This window comes from Mobula hypostoma, chromosome 11 (genome assembly GCF_963921235.1).
Source record: "Mobula hypostoma chromosome 11, sMobHyp1.1, whole genome shotgun sequence".
NCBI lineage: Eukaryota > Metazoa > Chordata > Chondrichthyes > Myliobatiformes > Myliobatidae > Mobula > Mobula hypostoma.
The window spans coordinates 111,437,792-111,463,394 of record NC_086107.1 but is presented as its reverse complement, the minus strand read 5'-3'; the positions used below and the strand labels follow the sequence as shown (position 1 = coordinate 111,463,394).

General features: G+C 45.6%; 1 protein-coding gene across 1 annotated transcript in view; it reads left to right on the top strand.

Moving 5' to 3' along the window:
* Positions 1-1,014: 1,014 nt before the first annotated feature.
* The window catches only part of LOC134354110 (suppressor of cytokine signaling 1-like), an 86,417-nt gene continuing 61,828 nt past the window's right edge, over positions 1,015-25,603 (top strand). The window contains exon 1 of the mRNA XM_063062888.1: positions 1,015-1,516. The gene's annotated coding sequence lies outside the window, so the exon portion shown is untranslated. The remainder of the gene's footprint in view (positions 1,517-25,603) is intronic.

The window sequence follows — 25,603 nt, the reverse complement described above, 5'->3', positions numbered from 1 at the left end:
GGAAATGCAGAGCAACACACACAAAATGCTGGAGGTCAGGCAGCGTCAATGGAGGGGAGTAAACAGTCAATGTTTCAGGCCAAGACCCTTCATCAGGTCTGGAAAGGAGGGGGACAGAAAGCTGAATAAGAAGGTGCGGGAGGGGAGGGGAGGGGAGGGGAGGGAATACAAGCAGACAGATCATGGGTGAAACCAGGTGAGGACAAAGGTGTGTGGTTGGGTGAGGTAGTCCCGATGAAAGGTCCCAGCCCAAAACATCGACTTTAATCATTTCCATAGATGGATGCTGCCTTGACCTGCTGTGTTTTCGGCGGCACGCTAGCGTAACGGTTAGAGCCGCTATTTACAGTACAGTACCAGCGACCTGGGTTCATTTCCTGAGGTTGCCAATAAGGAGTTTGTACATTCTCCCCGTGACTGCATACCTCCGGGTGCTCCGATTTCCTCCTACAGTCCAAAGACCTACCGGTTGCTAGGTTAATCGGTCATTGTAAATTGTCCTGTGGTTAGACTAGGGTTAAATTGGGGGATTGCTGGGCTGCGCGGCCACGCTGTATTTTAAGAATAAATAAATAATAGCGTCTGTGTTACTTCTTAATTGCACACGTGCTTACAGTACTGGTGTATATGACAATAAGCTCGACTTTGATTTTGACAAAGATTTTCACTGTACCTCGGTACATGTGACAATATTTTAAAAATTTACTAATTAGTGTAACACCAAAAAAGACTCAACATTTCGTCCCGCCAGTTTATAGAAATGGTTTCTTGCAAAACAAAATACCTCAGGCTTGTGCACATTAAATCTCTCTCTGTGCCCTAAATAAAGCTCTCGTATCTTCTTTTGCCACTGCCCCTGCACTCTTTGCCTCGACCCCCGCTCAGCGCGGTCCAGCATTATCGCTGCTCGGAGAGCCGATAATCTGTAAACTGAGACGGACGTAGGAACTGCCCGTGGGTTTAAGAGCTATCTTGCTGTTAAAAAAAAAGCTCAAGCGAGTGACGTGTACGAAAGTGAAACCCAGGTTGAATTTCTTGGAAAGACTGCGCGTGGCGGAGTTTCTGTGAAATGGGGAGAGAGAGAGGGAGGAGGGCGGCGCTTCAAACGACTCGCCAAGCTGACAAAAGTTGGCCGGAGTGAGAGGTGGAGAGCGCCCACCACGTTCGGCCCAGCCGTCCTCGGGGCCCGCAGCACCGGCAGGTCGGACCCACACACACACACACACACACGCACACACACACACGGGGGTGGGGGTGAGTGGGGGGGCAATGCTCCGCCAGGAAACCCCGTCGTCACCCCATTGCCCGACTCGCTTGCCCCCGTGGGACAGTGTGCCGATTTTCCAGCACCCGAACGACCCCCCCGCTACCCGGAGTTGAAGCATCTGCCGGCTGAGCGGGATAGTGGACGGGCTTTGTGTGTGTGTGTGTGTGTGTGTGTGTGTGTGTGTGTTAAATTATCGTGGCTCTTATAAACCGGACAGCACTGCGAAGGAAATATGACTGCATAATCGGGGTAAGTAAATGTCTAAAAAACAAGGAAAACTGTCTTTGTGCACCGTTGCTTGTATTCTAGGGAATGACGCTTAGCATCGGATAAATATTTAGGGAAAACCTGCAGTTTAATTTTCAGCATCAAAAATTAATGCAAATCCGTGAAAGGACTAACGCAGTGTTGCACACGGAGCGGGCTAACGTTGCGACCACGAGTGCGCTTCTTTCGCAAAATAAACAACTTGAAGGACTTGCTCTCGGTCATGATGGGCTCCTGAGTCGGGTAGCTGTGGCGGGTTCCATGGCGACAGATCGACTCTTGGGTGAAGCATCCCAGTTTTCTGCCGGGGTCGGGGCGAGGAATGTGCCGATCTCTCTTGGCGGCTCCTTTGGGACGCAGTGGCCGGTGACCTGGGTCCCGGGCAGCGCGGATTCCCCGCAGGAAAAAAATCGCCGGTGTGCGGGGAGGAGGAGGTAGTGTGGGGAACGGCTCGGCGTTCACACTGGGGGTCCCGGGATAGTCTCAGCGTACAGAAAATGGTGAGCAGGAGGGGGTTATCCAGTCCTGTCAAGCCTCCTCCATCGTTCAACATCATAGTTAATCCACCACAGTGCCATTATTCCAACACTACCCTCTTTTCATATTAGCGGTCTCCCCGTTTTCTATCCAGTCCCGGTGAAGTGTCTCGACCCAAAACGTCGACTCTTCTACCCTCCGATCCGCTGAGCCCCTCCATTTTTGCGCGTTGCCCGCATTCCACCGATTGCTCAATATTTATTTTTGATCGCCGTTTTAAACGAGCACAACTGTCCCGAGTGGAGAATTCCAAAGGTCTCTTGCCCTCTGAAGACTTGTTGCCCCCAGCGTAACCCTGAGTGGACTGAACCCCCCCCCCCCATTCTCAAATCGTGCTCCTCGGACTTGGACTTTTTGCCACATCCACCCTTTTAAGAGCCCGTTATGTTCAGATGAAAACCCCTCTTCTTCTTCTAAACCCGAGAGAATGCAGTCCCCCGTCTGCTCGACCTCTCTCCCCGCGGCAGACCCGCTATAACAGGCATAGGTTTGGCGAATCATCGCTGCACGCCCGCCAATGTATTCTTTCCTAGGTTAGGAGACTAAAACTGTGCCCAACGCTCCCGAAAAAAAAGGTACACGACCCGCACCACCAGGTACAGGAATAGTTATTACCCCTCAACCATCAGGCTCCTGAACCAACTTCACTCGCTTCATCACTGGACTGTGCCCACAATCCACGGACTCGCTTTCGCGAACTCTTCATCCCATGTTCTCGATATTTATTGCTTATTTATTTATTTATTTGTCTATTATTTTACTATTATTTCTTTTCTCTCTTCCTTTTGTATTTGCAGTTTGTTTTTTTTTGCGCATTGGTTGTTTCGTCCTGCTGGTAGTAGCGGTCTTTTACTGATTGTGTCGTGTTTCTTGTAGTTACTGTGGATGCCCACAAGAAAATGAACCTCGGGGTTGTATATGGTGTACTTCGATAATAAATTTACTCTGAACTTTGAGGCCTTTTCACTGCAGGAGGTCTCCTCCCTGCGTGGAGCCACCCTGCCCAGGATTCACACCGTTCTGTCACGTCCCTCCTGGCTTCCTCTACTCCGACACAGCCCAACCTGGCGGAAACGTACAGAGTGATAAGAGGCATGGATCGGGTGGACGGCCAGAGACTATTTCCCAGGGGTGGAAGTGGCTAATACCAGGGGGCATAATTTCAAGGTGATTGGAAGAGTAAACAGGGATGTCAGAGGCAGGTTCTTCACACAGAGTGGTGGGTGTGTGGAACGCCCTGCCAGGGGTGGTGGCAGAAGCAGGTACAACAGGGGCATTTAAGAGACTCTTAGGCATATGGATGATATTAAAATAGAGGAGGGGTAGGGTTAGAGTAGTTTAAACGGTCAGCACAACATTGTGGGCCGAAGGGCCTGTGCTGTTCTATGTTCATGAGTTAAATATTCCATCCCAGGCAGCACACTAGCACAGAGCAATTAAGTCCTTCCATTAATGTGTCTACTAGAGTGGCGCAGAGTGCAGCAGATGTAGCCTAACCAATGTTTATAACCGTTCAGCTTCTAATAGTTTATGCTTTAGCCAATGAAGGAACTTATGGCAGAGGCTCTCTCCATCACCTTATGTAGCTGTGCTGCTACCTAAGACTCGTACACTCAGGTCCCCATGTTCCTTGGTGTTGCCTTGGGCCCTCTCATTTATTGAGTTTGTCCTATCCCCACTTGTTCTTCCAAAGCCCGTGCACTTGGCCGCAGTGATTTCCTCCGGGTGCTCTGGTCTCCTCCGGCATGCCAAAGACACGCAGGCTAGTAGGTTAATTGGTGGCATAGGTGTAATTGGGCAGTGTGGGCTCGTTGGACAGTTATTGTGCTGCATCTAAATCAGTAAATAGAAAGATAGATAAATAAGTAAAGGATTAAACTTCATCTGCCATCAGTCTGCTCATCTTACCAGCACCCTATAACTATCATCCACACTACCAATTTCATAAACATGAACAATTCTGCAGATGCTGGAAATCCAGAGCAACACACAAAAAGTGCTGGAGGAACTCAGCAGGCCAGGCAGCATCTATGGAAATGAAAAAAAAACACAGTTGACGTTTCAGGCCGGGGCCCTTCTTCAGGTCTGGAAAGGGAGGAGGAAGATACCAACAGAAAAGGGTGGGGGGAAGAGGAACAAGGCTAGCTGGAAGGTGATGGGTGAAGCCAGGTGGGTGGGGAACGTCAAGGGCTGGAGAAGAAGGAATCTGATAGGAGAGGAGAGTGGACCGTGGGAGAAAGGGAAGGAGGAGGGGACCCGGGGGAAAGTGATAGGCAGGTGAGAGGAGGTAAAAGTTAGACTGGGAGTGAACTTGTTTACTGGAAGAGAAATCGATATGCATACCATCAGGTTGCAAGCTACCCAGACAGGCTATAAGGTGTTGCTCCTCTACCCTGAAGGTGGCCTCAGCTACCAATTTGAAATTTTTTGTGTATGGTTGCATCTATAGGTCAGATCCCCTTACACATCAGTGCCTTTCACCATTTCACAAATATTCTGCCCTTCTGCTCCATACATCTGGGTTTGGATAACCTCCTCACATTTTTCTGCATTATACTTCACCTGCCATGTCCTTACCCACTCAGCAGGCTTCTCCAGACCCCTTTATACCCCCCTCCTCTCTCACATCCGCAATTAAACTTGGAAGAATTCACAAGAGTTTCTGCCACTGCTGGAGATCCGGAGCAACACAAACAAAATGCTGGATGAATGCGGCAGGTCAGGCAGCATCTGTGGAGAGGTATGAAAAGTGGATGTTTGGATCTGAGACCCTTCATCGTCGACTGTTTATTCACCTCCATAGATGCTGCCTGACCTACTGAGTTCCTCCGGCATTTTGTGTGTGTTACTCTGGATTTCCAGCATCTGCAGAATCTCTTGTCTTCAAGGAGAGGAATAGGTGCATGGCGCCTCCACCTATATAGTGATGCAGTGCCACACCAGTCACAGCCTTCCTTCCTGTGTAAAATCCATTTCATCCTTCTCTTTGCTTTTGTTCAATAGACAACTTCCAGTCCAGTTTATTACATCCAATTCCACAATCCAATTACATTGTTGACTACGCTTTTGCTTGGGACAGTATTTACTTGGAGGGGTTCTGGGAATGTGTCAGTATTTACAGGTAGGTCAAGGCTTGCTTAAGTCCATCACCCCTACTGGGGTAAGGGCTGCTGACAGCAGCTTGCCAGAGACCTGCACCAGTCTTTCAGGTTGTCCTCAGGTGTAGCCCATCTTCGAAGATCCTTCCTCTCCAGGGGATGAGGGCTTTGGATCTGTTGGTGTTTCTGTAGCTCTGGGTTTTTAAATGATGGGGTTGCTAGCCCCCATGCCTAACCCTCCTCCCTTCACAGCCAGGCTTGGGTTCGTCCATGGTGGAGTTGGTCCAAGGAGTGTGAGAGTAGTTACAAGGGGTCCAGGGAATGGGCCATTATTTACATGAAGATCTTGGCAGTGAGTCATATTTACATAGGGGCTCTGGTTTTAACAGTGCTTACATGCTGCAACCTCAAAAGTAGGTCAGTATTTACAGGGAGTCCAGGCAGTGTGTCAATATTTGCATGAGCGATCCTGTTAGTGGGTCACATTTAAACGGGGACTCCGGTTGCAGTGGTGTTTAAGGGGCGACCCCAAGAGTGGGTCAGTATTTAGTTGCTGGCGACTGTTGTTGGGGGTGTCCCTGGAGAGCAATGGGGTAACCCCTGGAGTGTGTCAGTGTTCACATGAGACAGTCGTAGGAGTGTTGCCAGTATTTACGTGGGCATTCCCGGGAGTGGATCAGTGTTTACAAGAGTGTACCAACAATGTGTAAGTAACTCCTCCCACGCGCCTCCCCCCCCCCGCCCAAGTTCTAGGAGTGGGTCAGATCCTGCATGGGTGTCAGTTTTTGTTTCGGGTCCTGTAAATGTATCAATACTTGCGGAGGTTTGGGGTAATTTAAACGCCGGGCCAGATGGATTGAAAAGGTAGAGTGTTGGGATGAGGGGTGAGGTTCGGGTCAGTTCAGCTTGCTGCTCTGCAACTTTTACTCGGCTCTGCACTGAACTGAGGCTGAGGCTGTGGTCTGCTCTGACCTGTGTGTCCGTGGACTCACTTTTGTTCCGAATGCTATTTGCTTGCTTTTATTGTTTGCACGATTTGTTTCATTTTCTCACTGCACATTGGGTGTTTGACAGTCTTTACGGGTTGTTTTGGGTTTCTTTGTTTTTTTATGGCTTCCCGCATGGAGTCAAACCTCAAGGTTGTATCATGTATACATACTTTGAGCTTTGAACTGTGGAAAAAGTATCTAGAACAACCTCAGAATACAAGGACACCCCTTTAGAACGGAGGTGAGGAGGAATTTCTTTAGCCAAAGGGTGGTGAATCTGTGAACTCCGTTGTCACAGGTGATTGCAAAGAGCAAGTCACTGGGTATACTTAAAGCAGTGTAAGGTTGTCAAAGATTACAGGGAAAAGGCAGGAGAATGGCGTTGAGAGGAATAATAAATCAGCCATGGGGAAACGGTGAAGCAGACTTGATGGAACTAATTCTGCTCTTATGTCTTACGGTCAAGTCCCTATCAATTATTTCTGTCCAACTAAAGACCAAGGTGAATGCTGTATAAAAATTACTTTTTATTTGCAAGTAGAGTACCCCTTACACAGCTGTAGAAAATTGGGGGAGGCAAGGATTCATTTCTGGAAATACTCAGGGAATGGAGCAGCAAACTGAATGTACTGATGATATAATTCATCAGCATTTTGTGCAGAATGATTAACTCTTGCAGTATGAGAACAGGACCTCTTAAAATTTAAAAGAAATTGAATGTACCTTGATGATACAATAGTGGACATTTGTGCAACGTTGCAATGACTTCATTGGAATAAGAATGTAAAGTAATACAGGACCAATTTTTCACCAGTGTTGAAATCCAATTGACCATAAGTGGAGTGTGTAATGCTTTAGTATGATCACGTTACAAGTCTTTGTGGTTTCTCTGGTCACTATCTCTACTTGCACAGTGAGCACTTGGGATCCGGAATGTGCTCTTGGGGTAGGAAAGAGTGGCAGCCAATTCAGATGTAGCATATGGAAGGTGGCTGGGTCAGTATCTGAGGGGAAGGAACTTGCTCGGCGTACAGGAGCCTTAGATCCCATACATACCAGGACCCTGAATCTGTGAGGATAACTTCACTCACCTCAACAATGAGTTGGCCCCTCAACTTACAGACTCACTTTCTAGAACTCTACAACTCATGTTCTCAGTATTAATTGGTTATTTATTTATCTACTGTCTGTATATTAATTAATTCATGCATTTCTGCATTCATTTATTAATATATTATTACTTGCACTGGTTGTCAGTTTTTGCCCATCATTGAGATGTTTCCTACAACCGATGATCTCACTTTAAGGACTCATTATCTCATTATTTAATATTCTTGTTATTTATTGCTATTTAATTATATTTACATTTGTACAGTTTGTTGTCTTCTGCACTCCGGTTGATCGTTCATTGATCCTGTTTACAGTTTCTATTCTCTAAATTTGCTGAGTATGCCCACAGAAAAATGAATCTCAGGGTTGTATATGGTGACACAATATGTACTCTGATGATAAAGTTACTTATTACCTTATTTACTTTGAACTTTGGACTTTTATGTATAGCTTTTGTAAATGTTATTGTGAATGCCTGCAGGAAAACAAATCTCAGGGTGGTATATGGTGACATATGTACTTTGATTTTGATTTTGACTTTGACAGTGTGAGGAGAGGTTCAGGGACTGGATTAAACTGGATTAAACTGGATTAAGTTTGCCTAGAGCTGGATAGATGCAATAGGCCAATTGACCACCTCTTGTGCAGCAGCCATTTTATTTTCTGTTTCGCGCCCCCTCCCCGCCGCTCCTACATCCCGAATGCTCTGTTCTGGGTGAGTGGACTTGCTGGCCTTGAAGGCACTTCCTCGGGGACTCGGGGATGATTTGAACTTGCGCGCAGAAATTGTTGTTGTTTCTCCCACGCCTTGTGGCGCACTGGGTGGTAATCCTGAGCTTTCTTTTGCGTTTGTCTTGATTTCTTATGGGGCCCAATTGCTAGCTGACTGCGCAGCCCAGGCACAGATGGAAAGCATGCAGGGAGCCGGCCAGCTTCAAACCCGGGACCAATTGCCCCAGAGTCCCGTGCAGAAGTGGCTACACCACCGGCCGGCTACTCAGAAATTAGGTGGGATATTACCATTGCTTAATGCAAGGTCTGTCCAGAAAGAGGTCAGTAGACAGCATTCGGGGTCTGTCTCCCACCCGTCAGAGATATTTCTCATAAGCAGGGTTCTCAGCATTGTCAATAGTCCCTCCCATCTGTCCAACAATCTTTGAACCCACCACCCCCCACCATCACACAGGAGGTACTGTCTCAACACGTATGAAGCGCCAGTAATGTTATTTTGTTTACTTTTTAATTTGTATGGTGAATGCACCCTTGTTATTTGTTGCAATATTACTTCGTGTGTTACGTGTGTGAGTGATATGTACTGTGTTGTGCACCCTGCTCTAGGGGAATGTTGTTTCATTTAGCTGTATACATATGTAGATTGAATGACGATGACCTGAACTTTGACCTTGAATTGACTATTGCCTTATCCTTCCTCACTACACACTGCTAGAAGTAATTGGCTAACCCGGAATCAATTAACAAGGACAAAGTTAGCGGCCGAACCTGAGGTAGCCTGGACATTTATGGGAAAATTGAAAAGTTAAATGTTCCCTGCCATCAGGAACGTAAACACACTCAAGTTCCAGGAACTCGTTGCATCATCGATTCTTGAAATTTGATAAGAATTCAGTTGAAAACAGATGTTTGGTGTGTTTTTCTGCACGGGTTTGCAGGCATCAGAAGAGAAACCTAGCTGCCGTTCCACAGTGGGCCACTGACATGATAGCTACAGATTTGGAGATGCTCAGGTTCCTGGAGATTGACTGAGAAGTCGTGTCTTTTTCTGCTAACCATTCCTGTTTGTTGGAATTTCCCATGTGCATTTGGATGGGCAAATTCTGCAGTGCAGAATGACTGCACTACAAAAGTACCTTGCCCTCTGGAACAACACACACAAAATTCTGGGGGAACTCAGCAGGTCTGTCAGCATCTATAGAGAGGAATAAACAGTCATTGTTTCGGGCATTGTGGCTACTCAAACCAGTGACTGTTTAAATCCCTCCATAGATGTTGCCTGACGTGACAAGTTCCACTAGCACCACGTGTGTGTTGCTTAAGATTTCCAGCATCTGCAGAATCTCTGTAATACATTTTGAAAGGTGCTACAGAAATTCACATAATTCTTTCTCTTGCTTCCCTCCTCTTCATTCGTATCTGCTCCGTTTTACAATATCTTCAGCCCATTTGACCTCTGATGACCGTTTCCACGTTTGCAGAGCTCCCAGGCACCAAGTTCTCTCTGGCTGCCAGCCACTTCCCAGTGTCCTTAGGCCCTCATCTTCCCCAATGTCTTCAAATATTCCCCTGTCTTTCCAGGCTTCCCCAGATTTACATCCCAGGATATGCAAAAGTGAACCATTCACTTTAGCGTTTATTTATACAATAAATCTTTATAGAACATAGAACACAGACCAGTCCAGATCCTTCCATATTTGTGCGACATTAACTTACCCTATGATCAATGTAACCCTCCTCTCCCCCATAGCTCTCTCCTCCATTTTTCTTTCAGCCGTCTGCCCATCCATGTCTCAACACGCTAAAGGTGCGTTACTTATCAGGGGTAACCCTGATTCTGACAGTCAGATAGTTTCAGGGTTTAATTCTGAGAGTGTGCTTTGTTACATGGCTAGTTGCTACAGATGGCCTAAGATAAATGAAACATCTTCATAAAACGCTGTTGTAGAAAAGCAGCATCCATCATCAGAGATCCTCGCCACCCAGGCCATGCTCTCTTCTCGCTGCTGCCATCAGGTAGAAGGTACAAGTACTTCAGGACTCACATCACCAGGTTCAAATAGCTACTACCCCTGAACCATCAGGCTCTTGAATAAAAAGTGACAACTACACTCACTTGTTCCCCCTATTGAGATGTTCCCATAACCAATGATCTCACTTTAAGGACTCTTTATCTCATTATCTCATGTTCTTATTATTTATTGCTATTTATTTATATTTGCATTTGCATAGTTTGTTGTCTTCTGCACTCTGGTTGATCTTTCATTGATCCTGTTACAGTTATTGTATAGATTTGCTGAGTATGCCCACAGGAAAATGAATCTCAGGGTTGTATACATTGACATATATGTACTTTGATAATAACATTTACTTTGAATCTTGAAGTTTTATTTTGGATGACACAAGGTTGTGACCATTGCTGCGGTCTTGTTTGAGTAGCTGCTTGAGTGGCAGTAAGGAGAGAGGAAGGCGCCTGGTTTGGGGTTCCTTGCTTTCTGATAGTCTATATTAAGAAGTGGTTCTGTACGATTGATGGAGGATCTTGTGATAATCTTGCAGTTGATATTGAATCCCAATGCACGAATGCCCACACTCTCATATACATTCAGTGGTCACTCTAAGGAAGGGTGTGCTGGCGTTGGAGATGGCCCTGAGGAGATTCATGAGTATGAACCTGGGAATAAAAGGGTTAATGTATGAGGAGTGTTTGATGGCTCAAGGCCTGTACTCGCTGGAGATTAAAAGAATTGTGTTGGGGGGGGGTGGCGGTGGGTATCTCATTGAAACCTATTGAAAGGCCGAGATAGAGTGGAGGTGGAGAAGATGTTTCCTGGAGTGGGGGAATCTAGGAGCAGAGGGCACAGCCTCAGAACAGAAAGAATGAAACCTACTGAATATTGAATGGCCTAGATAGAGTGGACTTGGGACTCTAGGACAAGGGGACATCCTCAGAATACAAGGATGTCGCTTTAGAACAGAGGCATGGAGCAATTTCTTTAGCCTGAGAGTGGTGAATATGTGGAATTCATTGCCACTGTATACAGCTGTGGAAGCCAAGTCATTGGGAGGTTGATAGATTCTTGTTTAATAAGGTCATGGGGAGGAGGCAGGTGATGGGTGGGCCTTATGGCCTAATTATGCTCCTATGTCTTATGGTCTTGTATTTCATCTTCACACCCTGAGGCCCAGCAAAGCAACAATCCCAGCCAGCAGTGAAGTCACTTTTTCTTCTAAAGGCAGTTGCCAATCAAATCCCAATGTGACAAAAGGGGGGAAGAAAGAAGACCATATAGGTCAAAGGTCAACGAATGAATGGTCTTTGTGCAAACCTTTGAGATGGTGAACCACACCGTGGTAAAGAGAAACACAAGATTTTAAGTCACATTCTCATAGAACTGTACAGCACAGGAACAAGCCATTTAGCCTACTGTGTTGTGCCAAACTGGCTGAATAACAAATCAAGAACACCCAGACACTAATTCCTCCTACCTGCACAGTGTCCATATCCCTTCATCTTCCTTACATCCATGTGCCTATCCAAACATCTCTTAAAAGGCTCTAATGCATTTGCCTCTGTCACCACACCAGGCACCCACCACTCTGAGTAAAAAACTTACCCTTCACATCCCCTTCTCACCTTCAATGTCTGCCCCCTGGTATTAGACATTTCAACCCTGGGAAACAGATACTCTCTGTTCACTCTATCTATGCTTCTCATAATCTTATAAACCTCTAGCCGATCTCCCCTCAGCCACTGGCTCTCCGGTGAAAACAGCCGAAGTTTATCCAGCCTCTTGGGGTAGCACATACCCTCTAAACCAGGCAACATCCTGATAAACCTCTTCTCCAAACATCCTTCCTATAGTGGGGCAACCAAGACTGTATACAATACTCCAGAGGCAGCCAAACCAGAGTTTTATAAAGTTAAAATGTTATCTCTTGACTATTGAACTCAGTGCTTTGACCAATAAACTACTTTCAAGGAGCCATGAAACTTGGAACTCGGTGAAATGTTAAAGCAGGATACAGATATCCTAGCCCAGGGAAACTGTACTGGTGACTTTAGATCCAGTTGTCATGAAATGCTAAGATTAACGCTAATGAGTCCCAGCTTCCAGGGCCTTCAATAACATTGGGGGTTTAACCCAGAGTGCGGTAAGGGTGTGGAGTGAGCTGTCAGTGGAAATGCTGGGTATGGATTCGATTTCAATATTTAAGAGTAGTTTGGAGAGATACATGGATGGGAGGGGTATGGACGGCAGTGGTCCTGGTGCAGTCCGAAGGGACTAGGCAGATTAATGGTTTGGCTCAGGCTAGATGGGCTGAAGGGCCTGTTGTGTCCTATAACTCATAGCTTGTCTGAAAGCTTTATTTTTGGTTTATAGTTTGTTAGGATCTGAGCATCACTGGAATCCAGTATGCATCCCAGGCTGGTAAGATAGCAGCCACTCCAGGTCCAATCGAAGGTGGATTTGTTTGTCCTGTATATCTCTTTTACGATCACAAGTCCCTGCTGGATACTAAGAACTTTAACTACAGCAGGGCTATCCCAGCAGCAGATTGTGCACCTCTTGTTGTATTGTCATTTGGACTCGTTATGTATAGTTGTGCCAAAACTGCATGGTCCAGAAACTGCATGTGCTGGACCAGCCCTGCCCTTGGTGTTTGCTTAGTGCTGCCCTCTGGTGTTCATTCAGTAGATGCCATGTGTTGTTGGTAATGTGTTTTGCATCTTGACCCCAGAGGAACACTGTTTCACTTGGCTATATTTATGTCTGGTTGAATGACAAACTTGAAACTGGAGCTTCAGCTTGCTTTGGAAGAAAAGTGAGGAGATTGCTGGGACAGCTTTATATCTTTTGTTAGTCACGAGCGAAGCACAAGATGACTCGACGTTAACTAATGTTTCTTTATTCAAGAAGGGCAGCAGGAATAAACCAGATAACTACAGGCCCTTGAGTCAACCGTAGGAAAATAACTGGAAGAAGTTCTACGTTTTATTTTATTTTCAATAGGAAAGGCAGTGTGGCATGGTAGTGTAGTGGTTAGCACAATGGTTTACAGTACAGGCAACCAGGGTGCGATTCCCGCCACTGCCTGTAAGGAGTTGTGCATTCTCCCAGTTTCCTCAGTCCAAACACATCCAGCTACAGGTTTCGTTGGTTATTGTAAATTGCCCTGGCTAGGGTTAAATCAGGGAATTGCTGGGCACTGCGACTCCAAGAGCCAGTTCCACGCTGTCTATAAATAAATAAATTAGGATAAATAAATGCTGGAGGGACTCAGCAGCCCAGCTGGCATCTATGGAAAAGAGTAAGCAGTTGACATTTTGGTCCGAGACCCTTCATCCGGACTGGCAACCCTTCTTCAGAAATTAGGATAGTCAGCATAGCATTGCTTGTGGGGAATCCTGTTTTGTACAAATATAATTGATTTTTTATGAAGTATTTAGGCTAGTTGATGAATAGAATTCAGTAGATATTGTCTATGTGGACTTTAGGAAGGTTGTTCCTAAAGGATAGGGCCTAAGTTGGCTATTTGGCTCCAAAATTGGCTTGGTAAAAGGATGCAGAGAGAGTTGCTTTTCTGACTGGAAGCCTGTGATGGTGGTGCACTTGGGGCCTTTATTGTTTCTGATGTATATTAATGGCTTGGATGGAAAGTAGGAGGTATGATCTGTGTGTTTGCAGATGGTGGTGAAGTAGATAGTGAGGAAGGTTGTTTGAGGCCACAGCTCTGTATATAGATTGGCTGGAAGGTTGGGTGGAGCTTTGGAGAATTCTAAAAAGTGCAATGTGAGCACACCCATAAATTGGCAGATGTCTGAGGAGGACTGGTGGATAGAAGGACGTTGAGATACACCCTTAGATCCGTGCAAATGGCTGCACAGGTGGACCAGGTGAAGAGTGCATTTGGAGTGTTTGCCTTCATCAACAGTAGCATAGACACCGATCCACAGGCAGCACTTGCAATTGCCCACACTGCACCCGAGCATGTGGATCCTGGATCAGTCTCCACAGCCACCCGAGGACCCGCCAATAGACTAGCCACTGGGAAAACAACATACTCAGTGTGAGTGATCTCACTAGATAGAACAAAGAACAGCTGGAAAGTCATGCCACCCAGAATTCTGTGTGCAATTCTGATCACCGCAGTACAGGAAGGACGTCTTTGCGCTGGAGAGTAGGCAGAGGAGATTCAGCAGAACGTTGCCTGGATTGGAGCATTTCAGTCATGAGGAGAGACTGGCCCGGCTGAATTCGGTTTCCCCAGAGGAGACTGAGCTGCTTGATAAGGTATGCAACATTTTGAAGGGGTTAAATAGGGTAGATTGTTAAAAAAGTAGAACGGCAGGTATGTCCAAGACAAGGCGATGCACACTCAGTGGCCACTTTATTAGGTACACCTGTACACTGCTCATTAATGCAAATGCAGGTCGTCGTCATGGCTATCCCTCGAGGTTAAGGATGATGGTCTTCGTTCTGAAGAAGTGGCCCACAGAGCGAAGACGCCTGTGCGTGTATTCGTTTAACGTGTACTTGAGGTTGCACTCCAAGAAGCGCACGATACTTCACAAATCAACCGACTGATTCCAGTGGCATGGAAACCACGACGATTGGAGCTGATGGATTTGTTGCAGCCTTCATCCGCCTTCACAGCCGTTGAGTTCGAAGTAACTTTGTCCACCTGTTCCACTGTTGAGGTCTTGGTTGGATTGTTCTTTGTCAGGGACCTCACCCTCGACCTTACCGCTATGGGTGACCCTACCAGGAGCATAGCTCCAGATGGCATCGCTCTCGGGATCACAGGACCACACAAGCTTCTCCACCGCGACAAGGTGACAATCCATACAGGTAGCTAATCAGCCAATCATGTGGCAGCAACTCAATGCATGAAGCATGCTGACATGGTCAAGAGGTTCAGTTGTTGTTCAGAGAATGAGAAAGAATTGTGATCCAAGTGACTTTGATGTGATCTAAGTGACTGTGGAACGATTGTTGGTGCTAGACGGGGTGGTTTGTGTATCTCAGAGACCGCTGATCTCCTGGGATTTTCACACATAACAGTCCCTCGAGAGTGGTGCAGGAAACAAAAAAAAAGTGAGCAGCAGATCTGTGGGTCAAGACGCTCTGTTAATGAGAGAGGTCAGAGGAGAATGGCCAGACTGGTTCAAGCTGACAGGAAGGCGACAGTAACTGAAATAACCACACATTACAACAGTGGTGTGCGGAAGAGCATCTCTCTGAGCACATATCATATCGAATCTTGAAGTGGACGGGCTACAGCAGCAGAAGACCACGAACATACACTCAGTGGCCAGTTTTTTAGGCAATCTCCTGCACCTGATAAAGTTGCCACTGAGTGTAGATTTAAAGTGAGAGGAAGGCGTTTTAGACGGGACTTGTGGGGGGATTTTTTTTCCACCGAGACGGTGGTTGAGTCTGAGGTAAGCTTCCTGAAGAGGAGGTGAATGCAGACACACTGAGACAAACATTTGAATCACCTAAACAAAGACAGCTACCAGACCTAATTCGGGTAACTGGGATTAGTGTGGGTCGGTACACCGTGCAGCAGGGGTAAGCAGATAGGCTTATTTCTGTGGTGTCTCACCGCGTGACTCTGCAACGATAAATGTCAGAAGCAGCCTGCGTAGAGCTCACGTCGACTTGGCCTGTTTCGGTGATCAAGGCGCTGGGCTGCGGCGCCGCGGCAATGCCGTGTTTAGCGCGACGCTATTACAGCTGTGGACGCTCCGGAGTTCAGAGTTCAATTCCAACCACGTCTGTAAGGAGTGTGTGTCCTCCCCGTGAAATGTGTGTGTTTCCTCTCGGTGATCTGGTTTCCTCTCTCAGTCCAAAGATGTATCGGGTAGGGTAATTGGGCGTTGTACATTGCCGTGATTAGGTCAGGGTTAATCTGATTTGTTGGGGGTTGTGCGGCTCGAAGAGCCAGCAGGGCAGACTGCACACTGTCTCAATAAATAAATAATTAAATGTCAAACCACGTAAGAACCTACTCGACAGACTAAAAGAGTTTTTTGTTTATTTGAGCACTCAGATATTTTTAAGGTTAAAGGTGCCTATTAGTGCATGGACCTGGCTGGTGGCGTAGTGGCATCAGCGTCGGACTTCGGGGAGAAAGGTCCCGGGTTCGAATCCAGCCAGCTCCCCTGCACGCTCTCCGTCCGTGCTGGGTTAAGAGCTGGTGATCCCTTTGGAAACTCACCCGGCAGAAAGCAATGGCAAACCACTGCTGTAACTTGCCTCGTACCGCGGTTCCCCACTACGTCAGAGAGGCGTGGAGGGAAATGGTCCGCTAACTGGACAAACCCCGGATGTGACATACCTTTCCATCAATGCATGGCTTAAAGATATAGCAATCTTACTTCCCAATCTTGCTGGGGCGAAGGCCGTCAACAGCAGTTCACCAGAATCCTCTGTCCTGGGCCAGTCGTTCAAGTTGTCCCCAGGTGTAGCCCATCTTCGAAGATCCTTCCTCTCCCTGCGATGAGCTCTTCGGAGCTCCCGTGGGCGTTTCTGTAGCTCTGGGTTTTTACGGGATGGGGTTGCCAGCCCCATGGCCTCTGGGACTGTCCATGGCAGAATGAAGTTATAGTAATCTGCTCAGGTTTGTATTATATCGGATATATGGTTCATACACTCAGAGGCCACTTTGTTATGTATCTAATAAAGTGGCCTGTGAATATACGTTCATGGTCTTCTGCTGCTGAAGCCCATCCACTTCGAGGTTCAATGTGCGGTACTTTCAGAGATACTCTTCTGCACTCCACCGTTGTATGCGTGGTTAATTTGAGTTGCTGTTGTCTTCCTGTCAGCTTGAACCAATCTGGCCGTTCTCTGACCTCTTTCATTAGGAAGGCGTTTTGGCTCACAGAACTGCTGCTCACTGGATGTTTTTTTTTTCATTTTTCACACCATTCTCTGTAAACTGTTGTGCGTGAAAATCCCAGGAGATCAGCAGTTTCTGAGATAACTCAGCCACCCCATCTGGTACTGACAATCATTCCAAGATCAAGGTCACTTAGATCACGTTTCTTCCCCGTTCTGATGCTTGATCTGAATGAGAACTGGACCTCTTGACCATGTCTGCAGGAGTATCTGAACACAAGGTCACTCTGACAGGACATGATAAAGCGACAAAGTGGTTGTTAGCAAGAGGAATTCTTTTGGTACCAGCAGGGCAGATGAAAACACAGTAGGACAGTGACTGTCGGTGTGGGTGCGAGGTGTGGAGTGTAAGTGTAAAATGGCAGTGTATGGGGGGAAATGAAAGGGGCTGTGGAGGGGAGTGGCTGGTATGGATATAGGGGTGGTAGGGGGAAAAAACCGGGATTTGACTGTGGGAAGCATTAGAACTTTAGATGCCCGGTGGAGAGTATTCTGACTGGTTGTATCATGGCCTGGTGTGGAAACACCAATGTCCATGAAGGGAAAAGTCTTCAAAGAGTGGCAGATAGAGCCCAGTCCATCACAGGAAAGTCCTCCTCACCATTGAGCATATCTAGAAGGTGGGGAGTGCTGTCACAAAAAAGCAGAATCTATCATCAAGGGTCTTGGCCACTGAGGCCATGCTCTTTTAACTACTACCTTCAAGAACCCCAGGTTCAGGAACAGTTACTACACCATTTTAGGACACGAGAATTTTAACTGGGACCGCAGAGGTTTAGGCACAGTCAATCACGAAGCGGGCACGAGTATTTGTAGAAGCGTGGTTCTCTTCTGATAACTCCGTAACCAAACATATAGAAATAGACGCAGCTACAAACCCCCAAGAGCCAAAGAAATGCAAATCAATAGAATTCTAAGGTCAACCGCAGGGGTAACCAATCTGGACCGGGGCAACTATATAGATGCGAGCACTCCCAGAGAGAGACACCAACAACTGTCCATTCAGATGTCACCTTGACTGGCGATGAAACATCTGCAAGCTAATTGCCAAACCTCGTTGAACATCACAACATCAAATGCCTCAGCCCGAACTACCAACATTCACCACCATCCTAAGCAGTTATTACCCCTCAACCACTCACCTCAACACTGAACTGATTCCACAGGTAACGTAAAGATTTTCACTCATGTATGTGAAGGAAGTAAGAAATAAAGTCAATTCAATTCAACCTATAGACTCACTTTCAAGGACTCTACGACTCGTGTTCTCAGTACTATTTATTTATTTCATTATTTTTGTGTATTTGTGTAATCTGTCTTCTCTTGCACATTAGTTATTTGCCAGTCTTCACTTGTGCTTTGGTTTCCATTGATTCTAGTTATTCTTTTTTTGTTCTACTGTGAATGCCTGCACGAAGTTGAACCTCTGGGTAGTATCTGATGACATATATGTACTCTGATAATAAATTTACTTTGAACTCTGTCATGATAATAGTACGAGCAACAAAACACAGGCCCACGTGGAGATTGCTATAGATAAAGAAATAGATAATCTAACTGTAAACCTTCTATCAAAAGGCAAAATCTTGTATCCTATCAAATATATTCACAAGAATGTCATCTCCCGCCCCTCTCTCTCTCCCTCTTGAAAAACAACACTAACAAGTAATTCATTTGCCAGCTGTTAGTAATTTTTAACTTGCATGTATGTTATTAACAAAGAATGCGATGATGCATCTCGCATCTATCATCAGGAACCCTTGGCTGCTGCCATCAGGAAGGAGGTACAGGAGCCTCAGGACCCACGCCACCAGGTTCAGGAATAGTTATCACCCCTCAACCATCAGAGTGTTGAACCAGAGGGGATAACTTCACTGTCTCCATCAGTGAACTGCTCTCAAGGACTCTTCATCTCATGTTCTCAATATTTATTGCTTATTTATTTATTAGTTTGGGATTCATCTCTACCAAAGTAGGTGTAATGTGCTCCTGCCCTCTGTTAACCTGGAGGTCACCCTTGGGCAAAGTGTAGCACCTGCTTCACTCCCCCCAGTCAGGGTCACTTGAAGCCATGGGAGCAAGTGGTGGATGGTCGTATGAGTCGAGAGCTGGTGCCTATCACAAGTCCTAGTTATGCGACCACTGACACCAGGCAGATAAAGTCTGAAGAGAGTTGATAATGGCTAGGGTCACCCATCTTGTAAAGGCACTGCCCAGATGAAGGCAATGGGAAGCCACTTCTGTAGAATTTGCCAAGAACAGTCATGATCATAGACCTTGGTCATCCACATCATACAACATGGCACATAGAAACATAGAAAACCTACAGCACAATACAGGCCCTTCAGCCCACAAAACTGTGCCGAACACGTCCTTACCTTAGAAATTACCTAGGGTTACCCATAGCCCTCTGTTTTTCTAAGCTCCATGTACCCATCCAAGAGTCTCTTAAAAGACCCTACATGATTGTTGTTATTATATTTCTTTTGTATTTGCCCAGTTTGATGGTTGTCCATCCTGTGGGTGCTCCCTTTCATTGATTCTATAGTGGTTATTGGATTTTTTTGAGTATAACTGCAAGAAGGTGAAAGGGAGCACGTATGCAGTATGTACCTTGATAATAGATTCACTTTGAACTTTAAGTTTTCAACTTAGCAATAAACATGATGTGAATTTTCTCAAGTTAACCGCGCCTCAAAGGATGCTTGAACAATCACTTTAAAGATATCAACATCATCAACTAAAGCCCTCGGCAGCCTTGAGGAATATAAGACCATAAGATATAGGAGCAGAAGTAGGCCATTCGGCCCATCGAGTCTGCTCTGCCATTCAATCATGGGCTGATCCAATTCTTCCAGTCATTCCCACTCCCCTGCCTTCCCCATTACCCTTTGACGCCCTGGCTAATGAAGAACCTATCTGGCTCTGCCATAAATTTTGAGTAAAAGTCATTAGCTTGAAACAGTAACTTTCCCACTTCACCGATGCTACCTGACCCAAGTATTTCCAGCATTTTTTGCTTTTACTTGAGCAATGCTGGCTTTCGTCCAGTAGTATTGGGGATTGAAAATTAAAAACACAGGGGATTCTGCAGATGCTGGAAATCTTGAGCAACACAGGACATGCTGGAGAAACTCAGCTGGTCAGACACAATCCATGGGGAGAAATAAACAGTCGATATTTCTTTGACGGCTGTTCAGCTGACAACCCTGATAAGATAAGATGTTAAGATTAGCTTTGTTTGCCATATATACATTGAAACATCGAAACAGAATGAAGTGCGTCGTTTGCGCCGGAAGCCAACACAGTCTGACAAAGTGAAAACTTAAAGTCCTGTCTGCAAGTGGCACCAACATAGCATGCCCACAGCCTACTAACCCTTACCAACTTGTAGGTCTGTGGAATGCGGGAGGAAACTGGGGCACCCGGAGGAAAGGCACATAGTCACGGGGAGAACGTATATCCTCCTTACAGATAGCGGTAGGAATTGTACTCCAGTCACCAGCGCTGTAAGATGTTATGCCAGCCACTATGTAATCATACCATGAAAGGTCTCGGAAGATCGATAGTTTATTCTCCTCCGCAGGTGCTGCCTGACTTGTTGAGAATCTCCAACCTCTAGTGTGTAGTGTCCAGGTTTCAAAATAGAATTTTTTTATATATAAAAAGAGAAAATATGTATTTTTTTTAACAATTTGCGTAGGAAACCAGACCTCCCTGAATTTGTAGTAATGTGTACCTCATCAGTTTCCTTCTGCAAGACGTTCAGGTTTAAACCATGTTTCTTGACTTGGTCTTCAGAAACAGGCCACATTAAGCACAGATCCAACTAACTAAACATTCTAATTTGAGTCCAAGCCTAGATTATTTGTGACCAATGACAAGCTGCTTCATGGCATGGTACAGAAACTGCCCTGCAGTGGACAGGAAGGCTCGACAGCAGGGAGTCAAAGCTGCCCAACACATCACTGGCAACAGCCGACCCACCATCCAGGACGTATGTAGAGAAAGTTGCTAGAAAAGGGCCAGTGACATCATGAAGGATCCCACCCACCCTGCTCATGGACTGTTTGTCCCACTCCCATCAGGGAGGAATCTACTTAGCATCCACGCCAGGACCACCAGACTCAAACAGTTCCTTTCCCCAAGTAGTAAGGCTGATCAACACCTCCACTCACTAACCCACCTCTACTTTACTATTTCCTGTCAGCCACCTTATGTTCAGCCTAGCATCACTTTATGGACATTCTATGAATCTATGAATGTAAGCTATTTGGGTAGTTACAGTATATTTATTATTATTGGGTTATATTTATTGTTGTGTTCTTTATCTTTTGTGGTTTTTTTTGTGCTGCATCGAATCTGGAGTAACAATTATTTCATTCTGCTTACACTTGTGTTCAGGAAACAACATTAAACAATCTTGAATCTTGAATCTCTCTGAAGACCACTGAGTGATCTGAAAGGAAAGTTGAAATCAGTGATTTGTTTAACTGGAACCAGTACTGCTTGCTGAGCAGAGCGTTACTGGGTGGTCGGTAGATGGTGAGAGTTAAAGAATGGCTAATGACTGTAACCTTACACAGTGTAGGATGAGGAAGCTGTCGATTATGCATTGGAACGGATAAGGCTGGAATTAACAAAGGCACGGTTGAGGCTTTGAGCAGCTGATGTGTTGAGGTGGGAGTAAAGTTGGATGGTGGACTAAGTCAAGTGATGTTTGAAAGGCGAAAATAGTGATGACTGCGTGGGCCAAGGGTCATCATAGGCACATTTCAGTTAATTATATAAATAGAAGGCTCATGTAGCAGACCCAGACAAATTCATTGAAAGCGGCGTTACAAGTAGACAGGGTCGTAAAGAAAGCTTTTGGCACATTGCCTTCATAAATCAATGTGTTGAGTACAGGAATTGGGATGTTGTGTTGAGATTGTATAAGAAGCAGAACATAGGAAAGTATAGCACAGGAACAGGCTATTCAGCCCACAGCGTTGTGCTGAACCAGCTAAAAGGCCAATCCCCAAACATGAATCCCTCCTATATATAGAAGATATGCGGAGGCCTAATTTCAAGTATTGCATCCAGCTTTGGCCACCGGCCTACAGGAAGGATGTAAATAAGATTGAAAGAATACAGAGAAAAAATCTACAAGGATGTTGCCAGGACTTGAGGACCTGAGTTACTGGGAAAGGTTGAACAGGTTGGGACTTTATTCTCTAGAATGTCAAAGATTGAGGGGAGATTTGATATAGAGTAATACAAAATTATGAGGGCTATAGATAGGGTAAATGCAAGCGGGCTTTTTCCACTGAGGTTGGAGTAGACTACAACTAGAGGTCATGGGTTAAGGGTGGAAGGTGAAATGGTTAAGGGAAAAGTTCATTCAGGTGGTGTTGAGACTGTGGAATGAGTTGCCAGTGCAAGTAGTGGATGCGATTTCAGTTTTAACATTTAAGAGAAGTTTGATACTAGATGGATGGAAGGGGTATGGAGGGCTATGCCCCTGGTGCAGGTCAATGGGACTAACCTGCTTAAATGGTTTGGCACAGACTGGACGGGCCAAAGGGCCTGTTTCTGTGTTGTGCTCTTCTATGACTACATGACTATTCTTACACTGCATTGCCAAGGAGCCATAAAAACTTCCAGTAAATTGTCAAGTTGTCGAATTGCACAAATCAACAGATCCTTCAAATTATTTTAAATGTTTTAAAGTGCCACACTGTACATCACTAAGAATGTTGATTTCTATTGGAAGTTCACTGAGGAAAAAAAATGAAAAAAAAGTGATTCTTCTCCTCAGAAATCTCTGTTGTCGTTAAATCATTTCAATGCCGCACCTGGAAACATCTGTAAGCTATAACCATGACTTACCATCCCAGTCCATAACCTTTTCTCTCTCAAATGGATTAGCATTTGTTTCTGGATCTAAAGATACAATCCTAACTGAACTCTGGGGTTGAAACAGGACAATCAATTCCAATGCAACACACATAAAACACTGGAGGAACTCAGCAGGCCAGGCAGCATCTGTGGAGAGGAATAAAAAGTTGATGTTTCGGGCTATGAACCTTCTTCAGAACTAGAAAGGAAGGGGGAGAAAGCCAGAGTAAAAAGGTGGGGGGAGGGAAGGAGGACAGACTAGAAGGTGATAGGTCAAGGCAGCTGGGTGGGAAAGGTCAAGGGCTGGGGAAGGAGGAAGCTGAATGGAGAGGGCAATGAACCATAGGAGAAAAGGAAGGAGGAGGGGACCCAGTGGGAAGAGATGGGCTGGTGAAAAGAGATACAAGGTTAGAGTGGGGAAAGGGGACTTTTTTTGGCTGAAATTTATATTCATGCCATAAGATTACTCGGGTGGAATATAAGGTACTGCCCCACCACCCTGAGTGTGGCCTCATCTCGGCACAAGAGGAGGCCATGGACCGACATGTTGGAACTGGAATGGGAATCAGAATTAAAGTGCTTGGCCACCGGGAAGTTCCGCTTGTGGCAGATGGAACGAAGGAGTCCCCCTATTTAATGACGGGGCTCACCAAAATAGAGGAGGTAGCATCGGGTGCGCCGGACACAATAGACAACCACAGCAGACTAACAGGCCAAGTGTTGCCTCACCTGGGAGGACTGATTGGGACCCTGAATGGAGGTGAGGGAGGAGATGTATGGGCAGGTGTAGCACTTAGGCAGCTCACGATTCCTATTCCGCTTCAGGACTGAGGGAATCCTACAATCTTGGACTGCTACTTTTGGTTGAAACGTTATCCAACCATCAGACAAGAGGTACAGGAGACTTCGGTTCCACACCACCAGGTTCAGGAATAATTACTACCCCTCAACCATCAGGCTCCTGCACTAGCATGGATAACTTCGCTCACCTCAACACTAAACTGACTCCACAACCTCTGGACTCACTTTCAAGGACTTTACAACTCACATTCTCAATATTATTTATTCGTTTGTTTATTTAATATTAGCACAGTTTGTTTTCTTTTGTGCAGTGGTTGTTTGTCAATCTTTGTGTGTAATTTTTAATTGATTCTATTGCGTTTCTTTGTATCCACTATGAATGCCTGCAAGAAAATGAATCGCGGTGTACTATATGGTGACATATCCAGTACCTGCTTTGATAATAAATTTACTTTAATTTAGTTTGCCTTCTGGAATTAAAATAAATCATCCTGCTGTTTATTTTAGAGGAGTAGGGAGCGATCCCTGCTGTCCTCATCATGATATCTTGCTCAATTATCGTGAAACGATTATCTGGACATTTTCCTGTTCCTGTTTGTTCTAATACACAAGCTGTCTATTACATTTCTCCCACAGTGACTACTCTTAAACAGCACCTTAATTGGCCGTAAAATGCTTGGGGATCTCCAGAGACTATGAAAGGAGCTTTATAAATACAATTTCTTTTTTTTCCCTTCCTTGTTTAGAACATCAAATACTACAACACAGGCCCTTCAGCCCACAATGTTGTGCTGACCTTTTAACTGACTCAAAGATCAATCTAACCCTTCCCTCCCACACAGCCCTCCATTTTACTTTCATCCCTGTCTAAGAGTCTCTTAAATATCATGTGTCTGCCTCTACCATCACCCCTGCCAGATGCATCCACCACTCTGTGTGTAAAACAAAAAAGCTGTTTTGTTGGAATAGTTGTGGAGAAAGATGTTGCTACACACAAAGTCAGGAATCAGAAGTTTGATCTTGATGGGACTAATGTTCTTGAAGGCAATGTTCTTAAAGTTGATGAAGGCAGGGCAGTGGATGCTGTCTACATGGACTTTAAGGCAAGGTCCCACGTGGGAGGAAGCTCAAGAAAGGTCATTAGCTCGGCGTTTAAGATGAAGTTGTAAATTGGATTAGGCATTGGTTTTGTGGGAGAAGCCAGAGAGTGGGAGTAGATGGTTGCCTCTCTGACCAGAGGCCTGTGACTAGTGGTGTGCCACAGGGGTTGGTGTTGGGCCCAATGTTGTTTGTCATCTGTATCTACAATCTGGATGATGGTGTGCTTATCTGGTTCAGCAAGTTTGCGGATGACACCAAGATTGGGGGTGTAGTGCAGTGAGAAAGACTACCAAAGCTTGCAGCGGAATCTGGACCCTCTGGAATAATGGCAGATGGAATTTAATGCAGATGTGTGAGGTATTGCACTTTGTGAAGACCAGCAGGGTAGGTCTTACACGGTGAGCAGAAGGGCAATGAGTACTGTGGTAGAACAGAGGGATCTGGGAATAGAGGTCGACAATTCATTGGAAGTGGCGTTACAGTTGGATAGGGTCATAAAGAAAGCTTTTGGCACATTAGCCTTCATAAATCAACATATTAAATGCAGGAGATGGCATGTTTTGTTGAAATTATATAAGGCATTGCTGAGGCGTGATTTATGCCTGTGGAATTCATTGCCACCCGCGGCTGTAGAGGCCAAGTCAATGGTTATATTTAAAGCAGAGGTTGATTGGTTCTTGATACTAAGGGGTTCAACGGTTATGGGGAGAAGGCGAGAGAATGGGGTTGACACGGATAACAAATCAATCATGATCAAATGGCTACCAGGCTTGATGGACCGAATGGCCTAATTCTGTTTCTATGTCATATGGTCTAAAAGACGCAGAGCACAGGAAGTCTTTCAGAATGACTTCAGTCAGTTGTATAATACTATTTCCCAGCTTGTTTTCTGTAACACTGCAAATAGTTCCT